Source organism: Otolemur garnettii, unplaced genomic scaffold (genome assembly GCF_000181295.1).
Source record: "Otolemur garnettii isolate 467f Iridium unplaced genomic scaffold, OtoGar3 scaffold00009, whole genome shotgun sequence".
NCBI lineage: Eukaryota > Metazoa > Chordata > Mammalia > Primates > Galagidae > Otolemur > Otolemur garnettii.
In genome coordinates this window covers 20,407,247-20,426,089 of record NW_003852404.1, presented here as the reverse complement: position 1 = coordinate 20,426,089, position 18,843 = coordinate 20,407,247, and positions in this window count along the sequence as shown.

Below are 18,843 nucleotides of genomic sequence, written 5' to 3'. Positions count from 1 at the left end.
CAGGGGGACAGCTTGAGGCTCTGTCTCAAAAAAAAAAAAAAAAAAAAGAACATTTGTAGTGGAAAGGTGGGGCAGAAACCTCACTGTAGTAAGTTGTTATATAAATGGGGGGTTAACAAAAGAGAAAAGTTTAGGTGACTTTGGAAGAACTGTGCTATTTGGGAAAGGAGAGATAATATAGGGTAGAAGTTGGATAAGGCATCAGAAGAGTCACGTACTCCCAGGTTCTGTTTAACTGCTATATTTATTATCCACAAATTTCCTTTTGGGAATTCACTAGTGACTTAGACTTTGGGATGAGGAGGGTGACATTTCTCCCATTGTATAAAAAAAAAATGTGATCGGAGACAGATAAATCATGCTTCTAAACAGTGTTTCACTGAAACTATATGATAACTAATTGTGGATCTACGCAGTACAGTGGACTGAAACATGTATACAGTCTGAGAAAATGGAAATTAAATCTCAGTTTCACCCTTCTACTGGTACCAGATATATGGCCTTGACCAAATTACATGGATTCTCTCAGCTTCACTTTCCTCACATAGATAAGAATACTAATTTTTCCAAGGTCGTTATGTGGGTTAGTTGAGATAATGCCCAGACTAGGCAGTAAAGAGAAATCCTATTTTTGCCTGTTATGAGTCATATGAGGATGAAAGAGTTACCTTTTTAATAGTTCTGTTTTCTCATGTATAAAATAAAATATTGAGGTTATATAATTTCTATGCTGCTTGCCAGATCTTACCAAATGGCCTCTACTATCTTTTAGCTCAGTCCTATTATTCACATAGTTTGCGAGCTAGATAGATACTTAAAGTTGGTCTGGAACTTAACACATTCTGTATATGATAGTTTCCATCAGCAAAGATATTTAAAATTTTAAAGACTGGGCTTCCAAATAAACTTTGGAAGGTCACTTTGTCAATTTGGGTAGTACTGGTAAATGGATAGGCTCATCCCAGAACATGTAATAGCACTCAAGCACTCACCAGTGTCTTCTACGTCCCTTAGAAATGAGCTTTGCAGAGGGGCACGATGGGCACAATAACAGATCCCAAAGATTAGCTCTGTTTTGGTGGCTCCATAATTGATTGTTATACCTGAAATATTTCTAAGTATTTATGAATGTTCACAAATGCTGGTTTTTCTTAGCTGAGGAGACTCTGAAGCAGGAAGCTGCACAAGGAGGAAGGGCAACCTTGGAGCGGGATAGAACATTCAGAGGAGAAGGAAAGAGAGAATCATGAGCAAGTGACTGTAGGGAGACTGGTGAAGTCAGCAGAACATCACGAGGCTAGGATTAGATAAGGGACTCGGAGACACAGGAAAAGGTGGAACTGGAGGCTGATGAAGGCTGAGATAGGCTGGGATATGAAGAACACAAAGGATTTGCATTTTCAGAGACTGATTTCTTTACCCCACTTATGCTATCAGCTTGTTTTGTTGAATTCACTGATGTCTTTTGGTAGAATTTTATGTTAAATTTCAGGAAAAGAATTAAAGACTTGTTCATTGTTTATTAGCAGATTAGTGCGTTCGAGGTTAAGGAAAATTAACTTTGTAATTTAAAAGGAAGTAAAATGACTAGGAAATAAAAACATTAAAAAAATCATATTCATTTGATTTTATTAAAAACCATTTTCCACATCGATCCACGAATGGATCAACAAACTGTGGTATATGTACACCATGGAATACTATGCAGCCATTAAGAAGGATGGAGACTTTACATCCTTCATGTTCACATGGATGGAGCTGGAGAATGTTCTTCTGAGCAAAGTATCACAAGAATGGAGGAAAAAATATCCAATGTACACACCCCTATTATGAAACTAATTTAAACCTTTTTATATGAAAGCTATAACCAAATAGCCTAAGAATATGGGGAGGGGGAGGGAGAAGGGAGGGGGGAATGGGTGGAGGGAGGGAGTTTGGAGGGATTACTTCTGAGGTTTACCTTATAGGGGTACAGGTGAATCTTTCTAAGAGTAGAATGTGAATGTTTTAAAGCAATAACTGAGAAAATGACATGAAGGCTGTGTTGACCAGTTGATGGAAGTATTTCAGATTGCATGTGAAATCCCCACACTGTACCCTAGAAGTGCATTAATGTACATAGTTACCGTTCAATAAAAAAAAAAAAAAAAAAAAAAAAAAAAAAACCATTTTCCAGCTGGGTGTAGTAGCTCAGGTCTGTAATCACAGCATTTTCAGAGGCTGAGGCAGGAGGATAGTATGAACCTAGGAGTTAGAGACCAGCCTGGGTCATATAGTCAGACTGTTATATTTTCTTAATTTCAACAAAAAATGAAAATAAAAGTAATTTAGCTGAGGTGGTGGAACAGGCTGAGGTGGGAGTATCTCTTGAGTTCTGGAGCTCAAAGTTGCAGTGAGCAGTAATTGTGCCACTGTACTCCAGCCTAGGTGACAGAGTGAGATCCCATCTCTAAAAAATAAATAAATTATACAGTGAGACCCTGTCTCTCAATCAATTAATCAATAAAAATTTTAAAAATCTATTTTCCACAGAACTTTTACTGTGGTATTTGCCTGCATTGTAAAAGAATTTCTACTTTGATACTTCTTTCTCCTCCTGTACCATAAATTTATTTTTAAAATTAAAGAAGCTTGGCCAATTTTCCTTTGAGGCTATTCCAGTTCTACACTATTTCTTGAAATAACTGGAGCTGTCCAGGGTGGGCCGGGAATCCCCCTCTACACTGTCTGCTTTACTGGATGCTTCCCATTTTCTCAGCGACACCTTGCTCATGTGTACCATTGGAGGATCCTCGGCATACCAGTGGATGGCCCCTGGTCTCAGTGGACTCTGTGCATCGTCTTGTTGATCAATGGGGTCTTTGCAGGCAGCCAGGCCGTGCAGCTGCCCTGGAGGTCTTCTTTGGCAACCTGAAAATGACACTAACATTATGAAAGATTTCTCCAAAGACAGACATTTTCAATTAGCCAAATTACTCTAACAGTAATTTAAATCAGGAAGATTTAAGGGAGAGCTAGTTCCTATGCCAGCCAAGAAGACTGCTCTGCCAGTTAAAAGACAAGCACATCCTTCCCCGCCAGCCTGCACTAAGATGGTTCTTGCAGCGACAGCAGATCTCCCATGCCTGTGATTTAAGGCTCTGCATTACCATACCTTTGTAATTATCATCCAGTGACAATGAGTCCTGGGGAAAGTATGGGTCTTTAATTTGAGGATTCAGAAGCCTAATCAAAACATAGCATATACACTGAATCTTATTGGTATTTCCCTTTTTTTTTTTTTTCAGCCAATTGGTCTTAATTTGAGTACAAATGTAGCCCAACCCTTTGCCAATGTTTTGATTCATTTTGACAAAATGTTTTTCCACAAGGCTCTGATGGTGTTCAAGTCACCTCATAGGAGGTTTAATTTTTCTTTAACTTGGCTAGCATAGATCCCATATTTCACCTGAAGTCATGAGAAAAATTTGTAAAGCCTTCTTTGATTGGTACCTATATGTTCCCTTATTTTGGGTTAGTGCTTTCACTGTGATTCTGACAGACAGACACTATATTGATGGTACTTTTTATTTTGCTGTTACTTAAGATGATGATTATGATTCTACTGTCTACCTATAGACTATATGTTATTTCGGAAACAAATTTAAAGTATTAGTAAGGGTGAGAAAAGTTACTTTTTCTTGATGAGACCTAACTTCAGTCAGCAGTATTTTGTTCCATATCTATCTTTGCCCAATATCTTATTTTCTACCTATTGTGAAGGAGCGTAGTATAAGGTCAGAGGTAGAGGATTAATTATAGATAACCTCGATGCAAATCTGAATTCTTTTTACTTGAACATAGGTGTGACCGTGGATAGAACTCTGCACTCCTCTACCACCTCACTTACTGCCCACAACGTGGTGGCGTTGGAACAGACCCTCTCCAGGTCCCCTGTATCTTGATATTCCTGATTCTATGAAGATGGGATCCCTTCTCTTGAATAATTCACCCTCATCTTTGCAGTATAATACTTAGCATATAATCTTTTTAACAAAATAACTCTTTGTAAATCTCTAGCGACTAATACTTAGGAACACTTTTCTCTCAGAACATCTCTTGTACCTGTCTTGTATTATTGCAGATAATGGAAATTTTGGAGATTTGACATCTAAAAAGGATATATCAGCATTTTTATTAGATTCACAGACTTAGGTTGAGAATGGGAATGACTTCTTTTGGTTTGGGACTGTTATAACTACTGGGTCACTTGTGTCTAGTAGGTTCAGTGAGATACATGCCCACTTTGTATTATTATGTTAGGTTTAGAGTCTCTGCCTTACCAGCTACATAGTAAGTTCTTATAGGTCTGGGATCATACTTTTGTGCTCTAAATTCCTCTCTAGCATCTAGCATCTAATACCCAGCTCCACGACTACTCAGTAAATAAGTTGTACATGATGATTTAAACAAAAATTATGAAAAATTATGCTAAATATTTCCTTTTAATCACCCCAATGTAAACACTTTTCCACTAAACTCAAGGCAGAGGGAATGTAGAAATGAATTATGTGGTCTGTTGTAGTAAACTGAAAACCATTCTTGTATAATTAATGTCAATTTTTAATTGACATTTCCTCTGATAAATCATATTGTGTACAGCTAAGTAGTGGCTACTTTACAAATAGCTTACCTGCTAGATAATTTTACACCAAGCACAGAACAACACAATGAAAAAGAAAAAGCAAACAGACCAAAACAAAAATGCCCTGTGCATTGAAAAGCAGAATATCTCAGGCAGGATGCTTTCCTTCTGTGAACTCAGTAGCCATTATTTTGTTCTACTGGTCTGACACTATGGTGCAGGTTTTGTGACTGCATTATGTTGCTATTATAGTCTTTGATATATGTCCTGCTTCTCTAGCTATTTGAGAGAAAAGACCATGCATTTTATCTGTTTATTCCAAGTGTCTAATAGAATTTCATTTATCTAGAAAGTATTCAATTAATATTTGCTAGACTCCTACAGGTAGGGCACCAGACACATTGGCCACTGAAAGCTCACAATAAAATCAACAAAGGCAAATCTATTCATTAAGTTCCCTAATTCAGGACACAACCTTAATGCAGAAATAACTATTTTTCTACCAAATTACTCTAATTTTTTTATCCTGTTTCTCTTGTATCAAGAGGCATATTTTTTGTCTTTTGCCTATTGCCAGAAAGTTTTAATCTGCGATCTGACATAGGTATAGGATATTTCAAGATTAAAATGCCTTTAATTCACCTAAAATAACACATTTTTTAGATAACTGGTTTTTTCTGCAGTATACATAAAAATAGGAGGTAGTTTTGAAATTATTGAAAAAAGATAAAGCTTTGTTAATAGCAATTTATTTGATATCTGATTCATGTCTCAGAAATACACTTATAAATAATAGTTACATTTATATCCTTCACTTAGGTTTAGAGAATTTGGGGACTTGGTTGAGAAGGAAACGATCCTACAACTCTTAAAGCATAATAAATGAAACATTTATAAAGAGAGTATAAAAGGTACACTTGAGAAAAATCTATAAATCAGCATCCCTAGAGTCCTTTTTAAAATTTAAGATGAGAAAGTAATTTCTCTCATTAAGCTCCCTTGGTGTGAATATGATCACTCAATATATTATAAATATTTAATGAATTATTTCCTATAACTTAGGAGTGTTTGGACAACTGAAGCTTTGTTTGGAATATAAGTACATGTCTGTCTGTGTGAGGAATGAGTGATAATAAATGCCTTACACTGCGTGTCTTGAAAATATCTGGGCAAAAATGTCTAACTTTTAGGGAGGCCAAGAAAGATGTTTCGTGGGATTCTTTGCAGTGTAAATTTGAAAGTGCCTGATGGAAGTGCTTCTTCCTTCTTGATTCTTAAAGATATTGATAGTAATGTTACTAATATAAATCATGAACTTGGAAAGGTAGAATCATGGATAAATCATGCAAAGAGCCTCACTCGCTTAAGCTTCATAACAAACGTACAACTTCCCTTTTACCTTAGAATAAAATGAATCTTAGTTGCCTAAGAACCTGAAGCAAATACGTGTGGAAACTAAGTCTGATCCCAAATCTCTTGCAGGCCAAAATTCATGGTTCTCTCCTTTCATCATGTTGCTTTTCTGTGCTGAGGACAAAGTTATTTTTCCTTTTACCATCTTTGATGTAGGTAGTTCTTTGCCTACTGGTTCTGGCACTGTCTCCCTCAGGAGCTTCCAATAACTGCCAGTCACATGGTGACAATTATGCTTGATTAAGCAGATCCAGTAAGTACTTGATCGACTTTTTCCCATAAATGCTGACATTCTGAAGCCAAAGGGAAAAGAACATTTGCCATTATTCTAAACACCCTGACCATCTCTCTTTGTCTGTCCCGGTGATACTCGGCCCTGAGATTCCTAAGACTAGTGTTCCCTGCTTCTTAGACTCAGCCCAGATTTCAAGGGTTCTATCAAATGCTTCCTTAGATAATTTGAATTTTTTGAGGTCTTTAAGTCCTACTAGAAGACAGGTGCTGATTTGTGAGGTTGGAGGGTATGCTTAGTAAAGCATCATTGATCATCCTATCCCTTATAATTCGTTGTTATGGATTTTGAAGTCTTTGCAATGTTTCAGAATCTTGTAGAAATACATAGGAAAGAGTGCTTTGAAAATTACAAATAAAAAGAAGTTAGCCAGGAAAAAATTACAAATGCACACTATTGTGAGATTGTAAGCATCCCTGCCACATAGGACCATAGCTATTAGGTAGCACAGTGTTTTATAGCTCACTGAACAGGTAACTTCAGCAGTTTCTCAAAAGGTGGCCCAAAGCTGATGTGTATCAGAATCCTTCAAGAAGCTTGGTACACCCTGGACCCCATCCCCCTGCCTCAGACCATCATACCCCATAATACAGACTGTTAAGGTGATATAAGTATATTAACACAATACACTTTAATTTCAACATGGTCAAACAGCATTTCTGATGGCCTGCCTCACAAAATGACCCAAGGATTCAGACTCTTCCCTTAGTGAGCTCACATTTTGGAGTTCCTGGCTTCCAGCCATATAAAAAGGGTTGGTGAAGCCCCCAAAAGAAGTGAAGAAAACCTAGTGAGGGGAGGGCATGAATCTCAAAAGATATCTGATGGTCTGGGCCCTACTTTTGTCCAGAAATGATCACATGGACCCAATTGTAGAATATGCCTGGAAGATTAATAAACACAATCTGGTAAACACATAGCATTTTCTTTGCCTTGTAAATTATGTGAGTATAGCTTGCTAGAACAGAGAAAAGCAAAATCAAGTAAGCATGATGAACTTTGATCATAATAGAATTTTAATGGATACCCAACAATGGCTTTATAGCCCACACAAAGAATATATGATCATAGTGAGACTTTTAGGTAGGTTGTTTCTATTTTTATATATCTGTAGTATGATCATTGGGGAAATCTAAATGGAGATTATTGATAAAAAATACCCCAAACCAGTGCCAGCTTCATAAGCATGTGACTTGTAGTGTCCCACGGGGCTATTCTCTCACCACGGCCCAAGTTTGGCTTAAAGCTTTGCTATTGCTGTCTTAAAATTTCTAATAATTTTGAAGAAGAGGTCTGTATTTTCATTTTGTACTGTGCCATTATTCTAAGTGCTCAGCCCATCTCCCAACATTCAGGGTAGCTGGTCCTACCTAAAATTCATGATTTCTTAGTAACTAAAATTGAGGTTTCAAGGATAAAATGAAGATATAATCTACTCTTTTTTGTTTTTGCAGTTTTTGGCCAGGGCCGGGTTTGAACCCGCCACCTCCAATATATGGGGCCGGGGCCCTACTCCTTTGAGCCACAGGCACCACCCTATACTGAGTAATCTTTCAAAGAGGACAAGTTACAAAGCAATGTTCCGCGTGTGTGATGGGGTTGTGGTCTTACACACGTGCACATAACATGTGCCCACACGAAGTTTATTAGAAGAAATTTGTTTTAATTGATATTTATTGGGCATCATTGCAATGTTTATTGTTAACTGCTCATGTGAAAAGTTGGTTGATGTCAATTGCAGAAACATTTGTTTCAGATAAATGGGCGATTCAGTTGGATAAATTTTAATTAAGCACGCTTTACTATACAAGCCGTTCCTTTTGAAGCCATGAGAAAAACTACTATACTTTGCTAATTTTGTTATGCAGAATTTGAAGATATTGAATTTTGTCCAGTGTAACCTTGAATATAATTTTCCCTATGAATTTTTCAAGTATTTGGCCACAAGAAAAAGGAATAAGACAACATTTTCCAAGGTAATGTGTTAAGTTCTTTCCCTACCTCTAATGCCAGGGCACAATTTAGTCCTTCTCAAACTCATATGCACGAAACCTGTTTGCTGAGACAGGTAAACAAAGTAACCTAAAGTCTTAAATTTTCAGAATTGGTTCTGAAATAATTGATTTGTAAATGCTGTTTCCACACCACTTGCCTGTATCGCTGCTATAGTTTATCATATTCCAGAGGGATTGACTTATTTACACATGTGCCAGAGGTGCACGCTGAACTCTTAACTCTTGAAGAACAGATGCTAAATCTTAATATTTCCAGAGCTCAGGAGAGTTACCAGGCACATAGAACACATTCAATAAAAAGTTGATGAAGGAATAAATAACTCACGATGTAAAAAAAACAAAAAACAAAAAACAAAAACACTGCTTTTCAGTGAATGGCAAAATAAATACTTACTGGTTTTCAAGGAAGCTTCTGCTCTTAATAAAGCCAAATTAGTGTTCTTGTTTTGAAAGGATATTTTCAACTTGTGTTATGCTCTTTAGCCCATAACTGCTGTGTTACGAGTGAGAATGAAAGACAGTACTATCTTATTAAGTGGAAATTTAAAACATCTAAAAGATAAAAACAGCATTTATTTATCTGTCACGTTCATACATTTGTTGAAAAAAATTGAGTTGATTGAACCAATTTATACAATGCAGGTACAAATAAAGAACATTATACACAGATTTTACTTTTGTGTTAAACCTACTGTTAGTCTAATTTTTTCCTTTGGTTACTGTTACATGCCATGAATGGGGTGAGGATCCTCTTATTTAATGCTATAAATAGTTTATTTTTCATATTAGCTTCCTATGGCTACTCTAAAAATTACCACAAACTTGGTGACTTAAAATAACACATATTTATTCTCTCCTAGTTCTGGAGAGCAGATATCTGAAACCAGTATCACTGAACTAAACTCGAAGTGTATCTGCAGGACCAAGCTTCCTTCCTGTGGAGACCTGAGGGGAGAATTCATTCCTTGCTTGTTGTAGCTCCTGATGGCTGCCAGCATCCCTTGGCTAATGGCTATACCTCTCCAATCTTTACAACCAGCAACTTCAAATCTCCTTTTGCTTTGTCTCCACTTTGCCTTCTCTCATCTGCAAATCAAATCTTCTGTTTATTATAAGGACACTTGTGATTGCATCTATGGGACCACCCACATAATCCAGGATAATCTCTCTATGTCATGATCCTTAATCACATCTGCCAAGACCCTTTTTCCAAATAAAGTGATGTTTCTGACGTTCCATGGACGAGGATCTGCTGTCTCTGGCAGCAATTATTCAGCATACTCTGCTTGCTTTGCCCACTATTACATTCACAATTAAGTAGTGGGATTTTGGTAATGTACAATAGTCTTCTTTCTCCATGCTCACTGGCAGATGAGCAAGGATACTATGTAATACATGAGAGTCGGAGAACTATAAACTAAACAGCACTAAAAAGGAAACCCTACCCGAAGAAGCAGGCTCTGGGAAGTAGGCTCAGAGAGGGAGTTCATAACTTAATGATAATATTTTACATAAATTAAAGTAATGTTAATTGTCTCCCCCAAAGCAAGGCTATTAAATAGCTTATTGCTCCTACCTTAAAATTTATTTTGGTGTTTCTTTTGGTGTTACCTTTTCAATGGTATTTTACTCTATACCCAGAGGGGATATAAACACCTCCCTGATAATCCTTTCTAGTATATTTTATCTCTAAGTATCACAAAAGGAAGAAATAAATGAAAAAAAAAATCAGTTCTGATAAACTCTGCAGCAAACCAAAACAAAAGGCTCTGTAAGACTGCACTAGGTGGAGCTTCAGTCTGAAACACAATTTCTAACTCGGAATTTCCTAAATGGAAAAAATAAGTTATCTACAGCTAGGAACAACCAAACTCTTAGTGACCTTGTCAGTGACCATGGAGAAATTTTCTATTTTATTTTTTTTATTGTGCTGACTTAAGACTATCCTAACCATGAGCAAAGGTGTTTCACTCCATTAACAATTTTATAAATTTAACAATTTTATGAATCTCCTACTGTATGCCTGACACTTTGTGCAAAGCCATAGCTAATACAGTTGCTTTCTTTCTTCCTCTGTCAGTAGCTTTTCATGTACTTTGTAAGTTCTTCAACTCTTTGCAAATTCCTATGTTTGGCCATTTAAAATCAAGCCAAGGTCACAAAAGGACAATTTAGTTGGAGTGGGAAGAAAAGGAAAAAACAGGAACACTGAGAAGTTGCATAAATGTCCTTTAGCACGTTCTTGGTGCTGAGGGCTAATGTACTGTAGCAATTCATCAGTCATTCTAATAGTCTTTTAACTTCTGTCAGAGAGCCTACTAAATGCTAACATCTAATGTTTAATATTCTAAAACATATTTTCATTAATCATGCAAATTATCTGGGCATCCACATCTTACCATAACCTCTTTTGAGATTCAGAGGCCTAAGGCTTTGTGAGAACGCATGTTAGTAAGTGATAGTAAAGATGAAATATAACTTAGAATTAAGGAATTTTCCAAGTGAAAGATGCTAGTGTAATCCTAGTATCTATGTGCTATCACACTTATATGCACCCTCAAAAATGCTATTAATGTCAGATATTTCTGACTAGGTAGCAAGTAGTTAAATATGCACTTGATTTATTCTAACTTATTAGATAGTTACTGAATGGATATTAATGTTGGTAGAAGGGGGGGAGGGCAGAGCATGATGGCAGATGGGAAGGCCGTTCAACTCAGCTGTCCTGGAACAACAGAGCAAAGGGGAGTAGGGGGTGATAGCCAACTGAAGCCAGCATTCAATAGAAGCTCCCATCCAGAGGGAGAGATAACGGCTAGAAAAAAACCAACAAAGCTGAAGGGTGGGAGCCAAGGTGAGAGAAGAGATTGATAATTTCACCTCTTCTCTGCTAAGGCAAACTACGACTCCAGGGAAACAAATTCCAGGTACAGAACCTACCCCAAAGAGGATGTGTGTCTGTTCCCTCCCCCAAGAGAGTTGCTTGCTTGCTTGCTGTGGGATCTCTTCCAGTGAGCAGTGAACTGAGCTAATCCTCTCTTACCCCACAGGAGTGAGTTGATGGAAGTTGGACTCATTCTCCAGAGAGTCCCTGCTGTAAGCCTGGGCATTCTCTTGTCTGGCATGAAGGTTGAACAGATATTCTCCCTGCCACTTTGAACTTCCAGTCCACCATTCCCCCTGGCCTAGCAGTCTAGAAGCCCAACCCCTGCAGAGACCAGAATGTTCATAGTTCTTTGTTAAGATTGGGCATTGCATGGTTTGAGGTAGCACAGCTACACTGTAACTGTGAATCCAGTAACAGTGCAGAAAGGCACAGGGGAAGGTGTCTGGCTTGTCTCTGAGACAGTGCAACTCAGCAGCGGGCAGAGGCTTGGGTCTCTGCATGATGGGTGGAGGCTCAGGAACTGCTGAGGCATGGGAACCAGAGTGGAGACACCTCTCACCTAGCAGCAGCATTAATAGAGCCATCCTGCTGGGGATAAATTTCGGAGAGATACATCCCCAATTCTGTGGATAGCTGGAGGAAGCTAGACCTCACATTGAAGGGATCCCAGAGGAGCAGAGTGGCTGGGACAGAGGCACGGTCTCTGAGGGCGAAAAACATTTGCTTCTTGGTTAACTTCTAGTTTGGAACAAGCTCGGTGGAACGTTCCCCAGTTTCCATTGAACACTAGAGGTAGTCAGACTTTAACTCTCCTAACCGGCTGGTGGAAGAATGTGGTAACCTGGCTGATGAGGCATTGACTTCCCTCTGACCCTGGCAGGCCCAAATCCCTGGTGCATTTGCTCATTGGAGGGAACTGAGCCGCAGCCCCTTGGGGCTACCAGTGCCTGGGGGTGATGGAGGTGGAAGGTGGGGAAGAAGGCACTAGCCCCTCTGGACTATTTTGCTGGGCAGGCCTTTCTGACTCCACAGAGCACTGGAGTGAGTTACACTTGAGCTGCAGTGGACCCCCGCCCCCTACCTAGATGCTGAAGACCTTTTGAACTCTCCCACCAAATCTGTGTTTGTGTTGACCTGGACAATGTGTTTGGAACTCTTGACCTGGGCCGACCCACCCAGGGACCCACCAAGGTTGTACCCTGCTTGTGTTGTTGTGGGAGTGTGGGATTCTCCTCTTCCAATTGTTGTCTGTGGGGTGGGGAGGGGAACAGGGTGTCTAAGTTGCTTATATATCTCCATAGCTGAGATTTCATTCCAAATCCACTGATTCACTAGGATTGGACAGAGACTTGATGAATACAGGTCAGAGCCATCTAGCTCCATCACATCAAGTAGGTCCCCAGAGTTTCAGGCTATATATTGAATGGGGCCTTTGTAAAGGTATAGAAAAAAAGCCACAATCACCAGTCCCAGTTCTTTGGTAAAGGCCTGGTTAATTACAACTCCAGGAGCCCTCAATTCAATATCACCTTACCACCTTCTCTAGCCAAACGGTAAAAAAAAATCATGGGGCAGAATCAGTGGGAAAACTCTGGCAACATGAATAATCAGAGTAGATTATCTCCCACAAGGAATGACAAAGGAGACACAACAGGAGATCCCATTCATAAACAAATGACTGAGCTGTCAGAAATCGAAATCAGAATTTGGATTGCAAATACGATTAACAGAATGGAGGTAAAGTTGGAATTAGAAATTCAAGGAGCAATTCAAAAGTTCTCTCAAGAATTCAATGAATTCAAAGACAAAATCACCAAAGATTTTGACACATTGAGGCAAGAACTTGCAGTCCTACTATATCTGAGAAATATAGTAGAATCCCTCAGTAATGGAATGGAGCAGGCAGAAGAAACGATTTCAGACATTAAAGACAAAGCTTTTGAACGCTCCCAAATGCTCAAAGAAGAGAATTAGAGAGCAAAAATGGATCATTCCCTGAGAGAATAGTGGGAACACTGCAAAAGAGCAAACATTCGCCTTATAGGAATCCCTGAAGGAGAAGAGGATGGTCCAAAAGGCACAGATACTCTACTCCAAGAATTAATTGAGGAGGTCTTCCCATGCTTGGCAAGAGATACTGAAATTCAGATAGCAGACAGTTTCAGAACCCTAGCCCAACTCAACCCAAATAAAGCATCTTCTAGATACATTGTAATTAACTTCGCCAAAGTTAAGATGAAGGAGAAAATCCTGCAAGCAGCCAGATGTAAGAAAATCATAACCTACAAGAGGATGAATATTGAAATGACTGCAGATCTCTCTGAGTAAGCATGTTCGTTCTTGTTCTATCTGCAATCATTAACTTTAAGGGTCTGAGCAGCCTTGAGAAATCCGAAACCTGAGCTTTGTGTGAGGGCAGCCTACTGTCTGTGGCCACACACAGATTCCTTGGAGAAACTTAATCCTCATTAGTTCACTGTGGAGCAGACATGCCAGTGGGGTCAGTCTCCTCTGAAGAATCAATAGAAAAGGAGAATTTTCCTTTTATCTCCAACCCAAAGACATCTTCCTCTGTTATAAGGGTACACAAGTTCCTTTTGGAAAGAACTTTGGAGAACACTCAGGGATATAAATGTAGACCTGCCATTTGATTCTGTAATTCCTCTACCAGGTGTATATCCAAAGAACCAAAAATCATTTTTTAACAAAGATATTTGCACCAGATTGGAAGAAAAAATATCCAATTTACTCAGCACTATTATGAAACCAATTACAATCACTCACACTTTCATATGAAGAATAGATCACAACTATGGCCCAGGATGAAGGAGGGAAGAGCAGGGGATGGAAGGAGAGGGGGGGAAGTCTGATTGAGGGAGGGTGAATGGTGGGATCACACCTATGGTGCATCTTGCAAGGGTACATGTCGTATCTGTTAAGTATAGAGTATAAATGTCTTAACACAATAATTAAGTAAACGAGTTGAGGTACAAATTAACCAGTGCAATGTAAGCCTTCCTAATTCTATATGAAATCAGCACATTGTACCCCATAAATGCATTAATGTATACATGATCTATGTGTTTATGATTTAATAAAAAAAAATTGGTAGATGATGTATTGTCCCAATAAAAATGATCTTATATTTCACAGGAAAGCAAACTATAAAGGAAAAATAAATGTTCCTCACGGTGAGGTTCGCCTGAGCTTCACCATGAAAATGTCCATTTATATGCAGCCAGTTATTCCAATTCTAGGGATTCTTAGCTGCTTTAATGAAGGAAACATCCATGGGTCCCGTGAAACAGATAGGACAGGCGTGGTAGCTCACACCTGTAATTCTGGCACTCTGGGGGTGCAGAGGCATGCAGATTGCTTGTGCTCAGGTGTTTGAGACCAGGATGAGCAAAAGCTAAATGTTGTCTCTACTAAAAATGGAAAAATTAGCCAGGTATTGTGGTTGGCACCTGTAGTCTCAGGTACTTGGGAGGCTGGGGCAGGAAAATTGCTTAAACCTAGGATTCTGAGATTGCTGTGAACTAGGCTGATGCCATGGCACTCTAGCCTGGGCAGCAGAGTGAGACTTTCAAAAAAAAAAAAAAAAAAGAAAGAAAGAAAAGAAACACACGAACAGTTGGACATAAAATTGAAAGGATATAGGACATGAGTTTTGGTGGTATTAGTAGAAATGCTTTGTTCTTTCCTCCCCCACCCTGGCAGATGATTGTCAGCAGAGATGGAGATTAGAGGTAAAATAGAAAGAAAAGCCCTGAGACTGTAAATGCAGTTACCTGAGACTGTAAATGCAGTTACCTTGGCGTCAAGGAGCAGTGCTCAAGAAAATGACCTAAGTAACTGGGAGTCATTGGGACAATGGAGCAGAGTACTAGTCAGATCCCAACAGGAAACACAATCTAAATAAGATAATTCCAGGAAGGCTTATTTTCAAAGGGGCTAATTACAAAGGCGTTGGCAGAATGGAGAGAAGGGGAACTGATCGGAGTTGAACAGGTAGTGGGCACTATCCACCACAGACATTCAGAGATGACAGTCAGGAACAATTATCAGAATTAGAAGAAAAGAGTCATGTAAAAAGTCATCTTGAGAGAACTAGTGACCTTTGGTTGGGGGAACAACCAGTACAAACTGACCTCATGAGGAGAACAAATATCCTGACTCTCCCATAGTTTCCCATTCACTAGAATCCAGAGGAGGCTCCCCCACCCCTAGATCTAGGATGTAAAGTCCACATAGGCTAACCTACCTGAGAAGAGCCAGGGCTTCCCAAGAGGAAAGTGGATTGGAGGGGGAATAGGGCTCAGAAACATCTAATTTTAATATGAATGTTACTTCTGTAGTTATGCTACCAAAATTACAGGCACCATTTGAATGGTTTTGTTGTTGTTGTTGTTGTTTTAATCCCTGCGTGTTCTTTAATGGTAATTTTCTTTGTCTTAACAAAATTTCTTGCAGCACTGATGCATCCTCATGTCACCTGCATGCACTTCCTTAGCCCCTTAGTGATCAGATATTAAATAAAGAAAAAAGATACATGTGATTCAGACAGTTCATTATTCTCCCTCTATTGCTTTTTCAATACAACAGTATGCTTTTAAATGTCTGTAGTTTGGATTGCTAAAGGAACACATAAGACTTCACTTTTTTATATGGTTTGCCTTCTAATTATGTTTCTCTAGTAAAATATTTAACTGTTACTTCCTGAATCATGGATTCTAAGGTGCAATAAAATCCAAAGGGAAATACATTTGTTTTTATGCAGAGACAGATTTTTTTCCAGTGAATTTTCAATGATTGCTGCAGGAATGAATGACTAAAGGTTTCCAGAATAAACAGTTGCAGAAAACCAACTTGCTGTCATACATAAGTCCGTGCAGCCCCCGGGTATGAGTACTTATGTATCTCCTTTTGTTGAGTTCTCTCTTTTATTTTATGAATATGTATATCAGGGTAAAAACTTCCATCTGCTCTCTTTTAGCTGATTCTATCACATTTTTGAGCTGTGCATCATTATGGAGCTTCAGAGAAAGATGATCATTTACATTACATATGGATATAAAGGAGAGAAGAAGTTGATGAATTGCAAACAAGTATAATTTATATGGACAAAGTGTGCCAGAAGTGCTTTTCACCCCATTTTACTTGGCAAATGGAATGATTCCTGCCCATTCACTTGGCCTGATGCCCAAGAACTCAGAGAGGGAGCTCTCCTGTTAGACTTACACATCAGGATCCCACTCCTGCCCTATGAGGAGATGGTGCTGTGCACTCAGGCCCACCAGGGGCCTCAGAAGGTCAAAAGAGACCGCTGAATATACAAATGTCATTTTGTAGATTCTTCTCTCATGGTTCCTTAATTTATTATGTGTATCACACAGACCTACCGATACTCTGTTGGTAATTCAAATGTGAGCAGTTTGCATGATGAAGATAGGAAAGGGGGAATAATGAGAAGCTCATATGACGTGTTCCTGAGAGCCTCTCAGTCTTTTTCTAGCCTTTGATTTCCCGTGGTGGATTATTTACCTAAGTGTCCATAGCTTCATAAATAGATAAAGGTGTACACAGGCTTCTCTGTTGCCTGTACCACAATCATTTGCAACTTCATAATTTGTAAAAAAACAAACAGGGTCCAATGTGCAGTAATAGTAGTAATAACCAGAAACTTTTATTTATTCTTTCATTCATTCATGTAGGCATTCATTTATATGTTCAATCCTTCGTTCTTCAGAAATGATTTCTCCTATCACGTGTCAAGGATGGGGAATCAAGGATAAATACAGCATAGCTTCTTCCTAAGCCATAGCAAAGTGGTCATTTATCTGAGAAGTTTGGTTAAACCAACTGATACTCATTGCTTCTGGGCCACGCAGTAGGCTTAGCCCCCAGACAAGGAGTATCTTAAGAATTTCAAATTACTCTAAGTCCATGCCTGCATTATGGTAGAATGTGCACTGCTTCTGTTGTGTGTTCAGACATCATTGGATAGAAAAGAAGTAGTTGATATAATATTGGTAGTGGTTTTTATGCACGTGCTATATATATTATACTGAGCGCTGTACACATATCATCTCATTTAATTGACAACACTTTGTAGATGAAACAAACACACAAAAAACTCAGGTTAGACGATAAACGACCTGCCCAAAGTCACACAGTTCTCAACTCAGATGGTTCAACTCTATGACCTCCAGGCTATGCTTAGGTCAACATCGGGTGTGATCAGAGGAATTCAGTGGTAAAATAGGAAGTAGAATTTAAAAAGTGTTGCTTCTACTTTATTTTCATAGGCAAATGACCTGGTCAAATTTAGAAGCTGCTGTCCCCTATATTTAGTCCCTACATATTTTGCTCTGAAAATTTACGTAATTTTAACATGACTTCCCACTTTATAAAGGAGTACTTGAAGTCTGTATGCCAATTCATTATACAATTTTCTTTAACGGTGGTGGGGGATGGAAGTACGTGCAAGTGTGGGGGTGATGGAGTATCTAAAATTTCTTCATGTTATTTTTCTCAGAACTTCTGCTAGTAACGGAAGTTTCTCAACATGAAATGTCATCAGGTTGGCCTCACTCAGGAAGCTGCAAGGCACTTGACTCTAACCTCAGTGAATTGGACGTTGACTAAAAACTTGATAATATTTAGCTGCCTATCACGTTAGATGGTTCTGTAGTTATTTCATTTTGAGCTAGTTTCCCTATCAACTTAATTAATTTAAAAAAAATTATAATGAAATACTTTATGGTAAAGATGTATTTTTGTTTGAATCAGGAATAGAACAGTGGAAACCCAGAATTTAAGTTATCTGATTGTTGTATTCACTTTAAAAGTATTAGGAGGATTTTATCTACTTACCTGGAATAACATTTCTCTAACCATGTCACAACATACTTGAATTTGCGAATATAGGAAATTTCTGAAATCAGAATAATCATTGTGCCTAGAAAGATTTAGCAACTGTGTATGAACTGGGGGACTCAGCTGGTTTGATGGGAGAAACTTGGTGTCATTCCAATGCAGATATAGGGTCCAAGAGACTTTCATTGGCACTGTCTTTTACAGGATACTTGTTAAATGTCTAAGTATTTTTGAGTGAATAGATAAACAAGAGAAACTGGGGATCTCATTAAGTTTCCACCTAGAAACACAAAGCCAGTATCATGATTCTGTAATTATTAAAATGTCAAATATTAAATGTCAAATGGTTAGAACCATTCTTTTAACCTGGCTATGCTCCAACCCCCTAACCTTCTTAAAAGGCTCAGATTCACATCTCTCACTCAGCCAAAAGCAGCAGGAGGTCCAAGTCCAAGTGTGCAGAACGTAGAGTGAACTATTTCCTACTTTTCTGCTCCTCCTTACTCAGCTTACCGTGGTCAAGAGCAAAACCTGTCTTCCTTCTGTTGATGTCCCCTACCTGACAGGGAAAATGAGTAGAGCTGTAAGGATCCAGTGTGTGGCTGTAGGCCACGTGCCGGCAGCAGCTCTCTCTTAATGTAGAGTGTGCTCTTGTTACACACGTGACCCTCCAGTGGGCTGCTCGGTGCCTGGGCCTTCCTCCTAGAAACTTGAACCTCATGGTGCCCATTTT